Raw genomic sequence first — 7,375 nt, forward strand, 5'->3', positions numbered from 1 at the left:
GTTGTATCCTGACCACCTTGGGTACATGTCAGCAGGCCCTCCTGAGGCTGTGTCAGGGGCACATCCTTAACTTTGGCAAAATAACCTTTCTACATTTATTGAAAGTTTATTCATTACCATGAATTGGTAATGATGAAGGGATTCTTCTTTTTTCTTTTGAGGTGGAGTCTCGCTCTGTTGCCCAGGCTGGAGTGCAGTGGTGCAATCTTGGCTCACTGCAACCTCCACCTCTTGGGTTCAAGCAATTCTCTGCCTCAGCCTCCCAAGTAGCTGGGATTACAAGTCCCTGCCACCATGCCTGGCTAATTTTTATTTGTGTTAGTAGAGACAGGGTTTCACCATACTGGCCAGGCTGGTCATGAACTCCTGAGCACATGATCCACTCAACTTAGCCTGCCAAAGTGCTTGGATTACAGATGTGAGCCACCATGCCCAGCCTGATGAAGGGATTCTGAGTAAAGGTGCCCCTGACCTTTGATAAATCTATTGATAAATCTGTTGGTGCTTGGGACTAGCTTGAGCTATCCTTATGGCTCAAATCAAGAGGACAATTTGCTGAGGCCTGGGAACTCCCCCTCCAGGAAATCCCTGATCTCTCAAAATTTGGTTGAGATCTAAGGCTTATTTTGCCGTACAACTCCTTTTTTAGAGTTTTACTTGCCTCCAACAGGGAAAGCAAGTTTTCCTGTTTTCATGATGATGGATAGCAGTTAACTCCTTTCTAGAGTTTCAGCTAGTTTCCGACAGGGAGGGCAAGAACATTAGGTCTGTTCTTTTGCACATTTCCAGGTTTTTTTTCCCTGCTTCTAAGACGGTAAAGAGCAATCTTATGCCTGGGCTCTATTCCTAAGTAAATAGCAGAATTGGGATTTTTTTTTTTTTTTTTTGTCTTGGAAATTCTCCTTAATGACTAAAAGTTGAAATTGACAAGCAGCTGATTTTAATTTCTTCTTACCATTAGAGCACTCAGTAATCATATTGTTGGGATTTTTTGTTGTTCTGCCCTTTCTCCCACAGGATTTGATCAACTATAACAGACTTGGTCAAATTCGAATGAGAATTCCAAATTAGAAGAAACAATGCCTCTGAATTGGCTAAAATTTCTGACAGCTGCAAAAACAAAAACAAAACCTGGTGCTTGGTTTCTGTGTTCACTTCCTTTCTTAAAAAAAAAAAAAAAAAAAATATATATATATATATATATATATATATATATATATATATATATATATTTTCTTTTGCTTACTTTTGTTCCGTGCTATTCTTCCTTCCCCCTTCACCACCTCTGGTACCAAGAAAAATCTAGAGGAGGGTTCTAATGACTCAGACCCCTTACAGAACTCAGAACAAAGCCGCCACTCAAACCCCCTTTTGGGATATTCTGTTTTCTTCATAGAATTTCAAGAGTCATGGGCAGATTCTTCTTAGATCTAAAGCTCTGCTTTCCTGCATTGCATACCTGATCTTTTAGGCTTTTGGGGTCACCAGAGATTACTTTGTGTTGTGAGAAGATTTGACCTTGGAGTGTGTAAGGGCAGATAATAGATACAACGTTAGGAGTGGCTGAGGACAGTTTACAGCTTATCTTAGCTGTTTTGTTTTTCCTTCTTCTCTCCAAGAAGTTGTTGTTTAAGATCCTAGTTCTAGTTCAGAAGTGCATTCCAAAGAGCTTTCGCCATTGCCTTTTCTCCCAAAATTAATCTCGATTGGCTTATCTGGTGTGTTTACGAGGGCAACTGAACTGTTGTTTTTGTAGATAAATGTCAGACTGAGAGTATCCTAAGCTCTGAAAAGAAAGGGCATTTTGCTCCTTCCCCTCAAAAGTCATCCCCGAGTGACTGAGGTGGAGCCTGATGTGTTGACAACCACCCCCATGAGATGCAGCTGCCCTACAGGAAATCCCCAGCAAAATTAGTTTAAAAAAGCTCATCCAGGATGCACATATAGGAACTCCATGTTTTGAGCCCTCGGAGGAGTAGACCTCTAGAGAGAGAAACTGAGACACGTAAGAGGGCAGCAACAATTCAGTGTGACACACTGTAGAGCCCCACCCAGAATCAGCACGTTTTGATCCACTGCACTAAACCCTAGGCCACAGCTCATTTCCTCCTTTTAGGAAAAAGTGTTGGGAAGAAATTTTCTAAGAATATGGGAAAACCAGAACGATGCCTCTCATGCATCTCCTTTGGTTTTATGGTGCCTCTACTTGCAAGTGGTTGTGTAAATGGAAGGGCACACCAAGTTTTCTAGTACTGCAGCCGATTACACATTAGGTCTGTTCTTGTGCACATTTTAAAGTGATGGGCAAATTACATCAGGGAAAATTGAGAACCTAAAGTTCAACCTGCAACTCTAAAGATCCTAAAGATCCTCTAAAGATCTCTACTTTCTTTTCCATCTGCTTTGTCTGCTATTATTAACACATTTCTACTGAGATAAAACCCACTGTTTGCATCCAACCATTTCTTTTTGTTATTGCTTTTGCAAACTAGTAAGTTTGTATTAATATCTCATGGATAAAATTTTGTAGTGAAAGCTATGTGATCTTTATATGACTGTGTGTGTGTTTATGTGTACAAACATGTATTTTTTCATGTGCTTTTGGCCAAAAGGTACTAAATTGGCTTAAAGCTGAATGGGTACTCATACATTAAATAATAAGCTCAAATGCTTTTCAAGTTCATGTGACAAATAAAATCTTTTACAAATAAGCTGGCTTTAAAATTATTGGTAAAGCAATATTAGAAATGTCTTATGAATTGTCAGCATACATTTTTGTTTGCATTTATTGATCAGCAATTTCATACTTATTCCTGCCAAATACTGTAAGGCGTCAAAATTTGGCATAAGAGTTACAAAACTAAACCCAAGCGTTATGGTTGAATCTGTATCCCTGCCAAATCTCATGTCAAATTGTAATCCCCAGTGTTGGAAGAGGAGCCTGGTGGAAAGTGATTGGATCATGGGGTACTTTCTCATGGATTTACACCATCCCCCTTGGTGTCATGGTGATAGTAAGTTCTTGTGAAATCTGATTGTTTAAAAGTGTGTGGTACCTCCCTGACAACCTTCTCTTCCTCCTTCTCTGGCCATGTACGACATGCTTGCTTCCCCCTCACCTTCCACCATGATTGTAAGTTTCCAAGCAGAAGCCACTGTGCTTCCTATACAGTCAGCAGAACCATGAGCCAGTTAAACCTCTTTTCTTTATAGATTACCCAACTTTAAGGTATTTTTTATAGCAATGTGAGAACAGACAAATACAGCAACCCAAAATAGAATGATCTTTGCTTGTGTGGTTTTTGATAAAGAAGAGATTAAATATTGTTGATTTAATAAAAACAGCTAAATTTGCAATTATTGGTAAAATAACCATATTTTTCATCTTAAGGTTCTTAGGTAAACACCTGAACTTCACAGGTTATAATAATGGTTGACAGAGAAATAACTTTAAATGATAACTACCACAGTTTTAATAAATAATCTAGGTAAAATATTAAAATAATTAGGTAAATATGAAGGAATAAATACTTGTAAACAAACATCATAATTTAGACCATAAAGTTATATTAAATTCAATAATAGTTCATTAAATATCTGAGTATTTTCTAATTTAAAAATTATATTTATTGTTTCTAAGAAATGTGTTCTTATTAAAAGGCAAATAATTTTTGTCTTGAAAATTCAAAGCTTATTTAAAGGTCATGTGTAAAACAACAAAAAGAATCAGGAAATAGAGCAATATAAAAAATTATAGATATAAAGAGATATTTTTGGTAAGAAAGCTTAAAAGAAAAGTAATTTTATATGAGAAAATTATTGTTTGGTGAAATTTTGTCCTAAGATAAAATGACTGGGTTGTTCAAGAAAGAGTGATACTTAGATCAAAGCAGAAAGTCCAAGCATGTTTTGAATGGTCTAAGTCATAATAAGGTTAATAAAGGAATTTATAAAAATGTTATATGATTAAGTTGGCTATAATTACAGAAAACTTTAATATTTAAAAAAATTGAACTTTCATGATAAAAATACACTAGATTAGGCATGGTGGCTCATGCCTGTAATCCCAGCACTTTGAGAGGCCAATCTGGCATATCATCTGAGGTCAGGAGTTCAAGACCAGCCTGGCAACATGATGAAGCCCCATGTCTACTAAAAATACAAAAACTAACTGGGTGTGGTGGCAGGTGCCTGTAATCCTGAATACTTGGGAGGCTGAGGCAGGAGAATCACTTGAACCTAAGAGGCAGAGGTTGCAGTGAGCCAAGATCGTGCCATTGCACTCCAGCCTGGGCAACAAGAGTAAGACTCTGTCTCAAAAAAAGACACACTAATACAAAACTAAAGAATGGGTTAGAACAATATTTTATTTAAAATATTGAGTTACTCTTAATGCACAAACTTTTTAATATTTAAATTCTGTAATGTTTCTTTTTTAAATTATTCAGATCGATATCTCAGTCCTTTTCTCTCTTTTGAGAAGGCCTAGTGTGGTAACTCTCCTTCAACTTCTATTTGGTATTATAACTTTTTTTTTTAAATTAATAATCTAAAGTAGGGGAGAGAATTTTTGAAAATAGGCAAATGAAAAATCTTTTGGACCTGCCTTTGTCTATATATCTGTTATATCTATATGTTTACATGTGTCATCTGGAAGTGATATTTTGCTAACAGGCTGTATGAAAGAGCTCTAATCAACTGGCTTAAAGAATGTTAATGTTATTACTTCTCGGCCTTTTGGCCAAGAACATGTATAGTATCTGTTCTTATCAGTTTAATCGACTGATACGTCCTCTACCAGAGGACCAGATATTAAATGGATTTTTGGAGCAGGGAGATGGAATAGGAGCTTACTCCGTCTTCCACGCATTGACCTGGTATTGCAGTGCTTCCAGGAACAGTGCACCCCCTTGGGGGAAAAAAGAATGTTAATGCTTATCAGACTGATAGAAGCTGACTCAGAAGCCTTTTAGCTCACATCACTAGTAATCTTTGGTAAGATTAATTTGGTGAATTTAATCTCAATTATTTTCAGTAATTTAAAATCTTAAAGTCATGTTAGGTTTAAAGGAAGTAAGCCTAGGGTTTTTTTGTTTTTTGTTTTTTGTTTTATTGTTTTTTTGTTTTTTGTTTTTTGTTTTATTGTTTTTTTGCAGGGGAACATCTGTATTTATTTGAGGCACCAAAGCAGTAGGACTCCAATGTGGGGCTGGGCTGGGTCAGGGCTGGCTAGATTTGGGGCATGGGCCTAGAATGGGGTGGAATCACCAGGAATTTGTGCCTTATGCCAGGAAGGAGCCTGGCCTCTTCAACTTGTGTGTGGTGACCTGATATTCAATTTTGTGACATGGAAAACCTCTGTGCAGGACCCCTCTTTTAGTTAAGAACTTTCCTTTTTCTTAATAAGTTCTACCTCCTCACCATTCAATGTGTCTGCATACCTAATTTTTCCTGGTTATGAGACAAGAACCCAGCATTAAGCTCAACTAAGGAGCAAAAAATCTTTCATCATTTTGGTGGCCCATATCAGGACACATGGAAGGGTGAGTAAAATGTGGTCCCAAAATATCTCTTTTTCTTTTGTTTCTGAGATTTCTTGTCCTCAGGTGTTTTCTAAGGACAAGGAAAATTGCACCCTACCATCACCCCCCACCCCCTCATTGCCCTCAGGGATCAGGAATGTTGGCCTCAGTCCAACCCAGTCTTTTGTGGCATTTTCCTTCTTTTCTGGGGAACAATAATGGCACCTATCTTTTCTTTTATCATATTGGAGGTGTCCCACGTCCACCCCAGTGGCCACAGGCACATGTGTGGGATGGATGGGCAAACAGCATCTCCCCTTCTCCCTTCCATCCTGGCTGAGGCGCAAGACTCTGTCTGCTGCCTGTGGTTTTTGTCCAACAGCCGTGCAGAGCAGGACTGAGCCACAGCTGCTGCAGAGGCTCCAGGGCGGTCTCAGGGCCCAGGCCCCACGCAGCCAACTGGCCAGTGTCCCCTGCCACATGTCCACAGAGTCTTCCCCACCCCCAGCCAAGGGGTCTAACTTGGTCCAACAGCAATTAAAAGTTTCTTTCCCTGTTGGAGAAATCCATTTGCATAAGAATAAGAGGTTTCTTACCCAGGCATCTTCTTCTTTTTTTCCACCTTGTCACCAGTTGACACAGCCCTGCATTTAAGCTGCTTTCTTTTTCTTTTGTCCACCAGATCAGGAGTTAGTAGGTTGGTGCAAAAGTAGTTGTGGTTTTTGCCATTACTTAGAATGGTGGGGACCACGATTACTTTTGCACCGACCTAATAACACAGCCCTGTGAGTAGAGGGGGCTTCTTTATGCCAGAGGTGCTTTTCCTTTTGGAAGTCATCTTATTAGACCAGGACCCTAATTCACAGAACTGCCTGCACCAAGCAGTTATTTTGTCCCAAACTCAATTCCAAGCTTCAGGCTGAAGCCCTCAGAAAGAAAAACTGGATCTGAGGGATCCAGAGACAGACAACAACAAAAACTAAAAAGCACAGCACAGGTGAGCATGACTAATTCCTGCTAATTAAGCCAAGCCTCCTGTTTCACAGATAAAGGTCATGCTAGTATCAATGGCATAAATGAGGTCTAGAGCACTTGAAAGCTACTGACAGCAGGGGTAGAGGCAGTTTGTGGGTAATAGTGGATAATTCCACCCCCTAAGCCCCCGTTAGTATGGGTGAAAGCCACATTGACGCCCATGGGTGGCATCCTGTTGAGGTTGCCAGGACTTGGGACATAAAGATGGAAGAAGAAAAAAGGATGCTTTTTCTTTCTCTCCCTCATGTACGCCAGCTATTTCCTGGAAAGTGAAAGAAACCAGGGGTGCCTAGCTCCCTGCTTTCTAGACAAGTAGCCATTCATCTTTAGTCTTTCCCCCTTTCAAATGCATCCTGAACCCCTCAGGAGCCTTCTTCTTTGTCCTGTCTTCACAAATGGGTAATTGTGTTCCCACATGAAAGGGCACTCCCCTAGGATGCATCCTCCAAACTGAGAAAAGTTAATGTCCCAAACCTTAAACTGGTTGGCTTAGAATTGAGCTCAGGCGAAGGAAATCCAGAAGCCTGACATGCCAGCAAAAGGATACGTTTTTTTAAGCAGTTAGACTTTTGGCATCTCTCTCCTTGTGCAAACTGGCAAAAAGAATGACAAGAATTAGTGTTTATATTCCCTGTAAAGTTTTGATAAGTGAAAAAGGATTTATGAGGTTGGTCTTAAGCTATAGCCAATCTGGTGTGCTTTGTGTGTCTTAATTGAGGCTTATTGGTTTCACCTGTGAGGTTGGCTCCCTGCCTCACCCAACTCAGACCACTGCTCACATGTCCCTGGCCAGTGAAGCTATTCCTCACCCCCTACCT

The 7,375-nt window shown here is 39.7% G+C and overlaps 1 non-coding gene across 1 annotated transcript; it reads left to right on the forward strand.

The window, feature by feature from the left end:
• Nucleotides 1-4,721: 4,721 nt before the first annotated feature.
• Nucleotides 4,722-4,911, forward strand: LOC120363530 (U2 spliceosomal RNA). The gene has a single exon (XR_005579066.1). It is a non-coding gene; the product is annotated as a U2 spliceosomal RNA (small nuclear RNA).
• Nucleotides 4,912-7,375: the final 2,464 nt, after the last annotated feature.

The sequence above is a fragment of the Saimiri boliviensis genome, chromosome 4 (assembly GCF_048565385.1).
Source record: "Saimiri boliviensis isolate mSaiBol1 chromosome 4, mSaiBol1.pri, whole genome shotgun sequence".
Taxonomy (NCBI): domain Eukaryota; kingdom Metazoa; phylum Chordata; class Mammalia; order Primates; family Cebidae; genus Saimiri; species Saimiri boliviensis.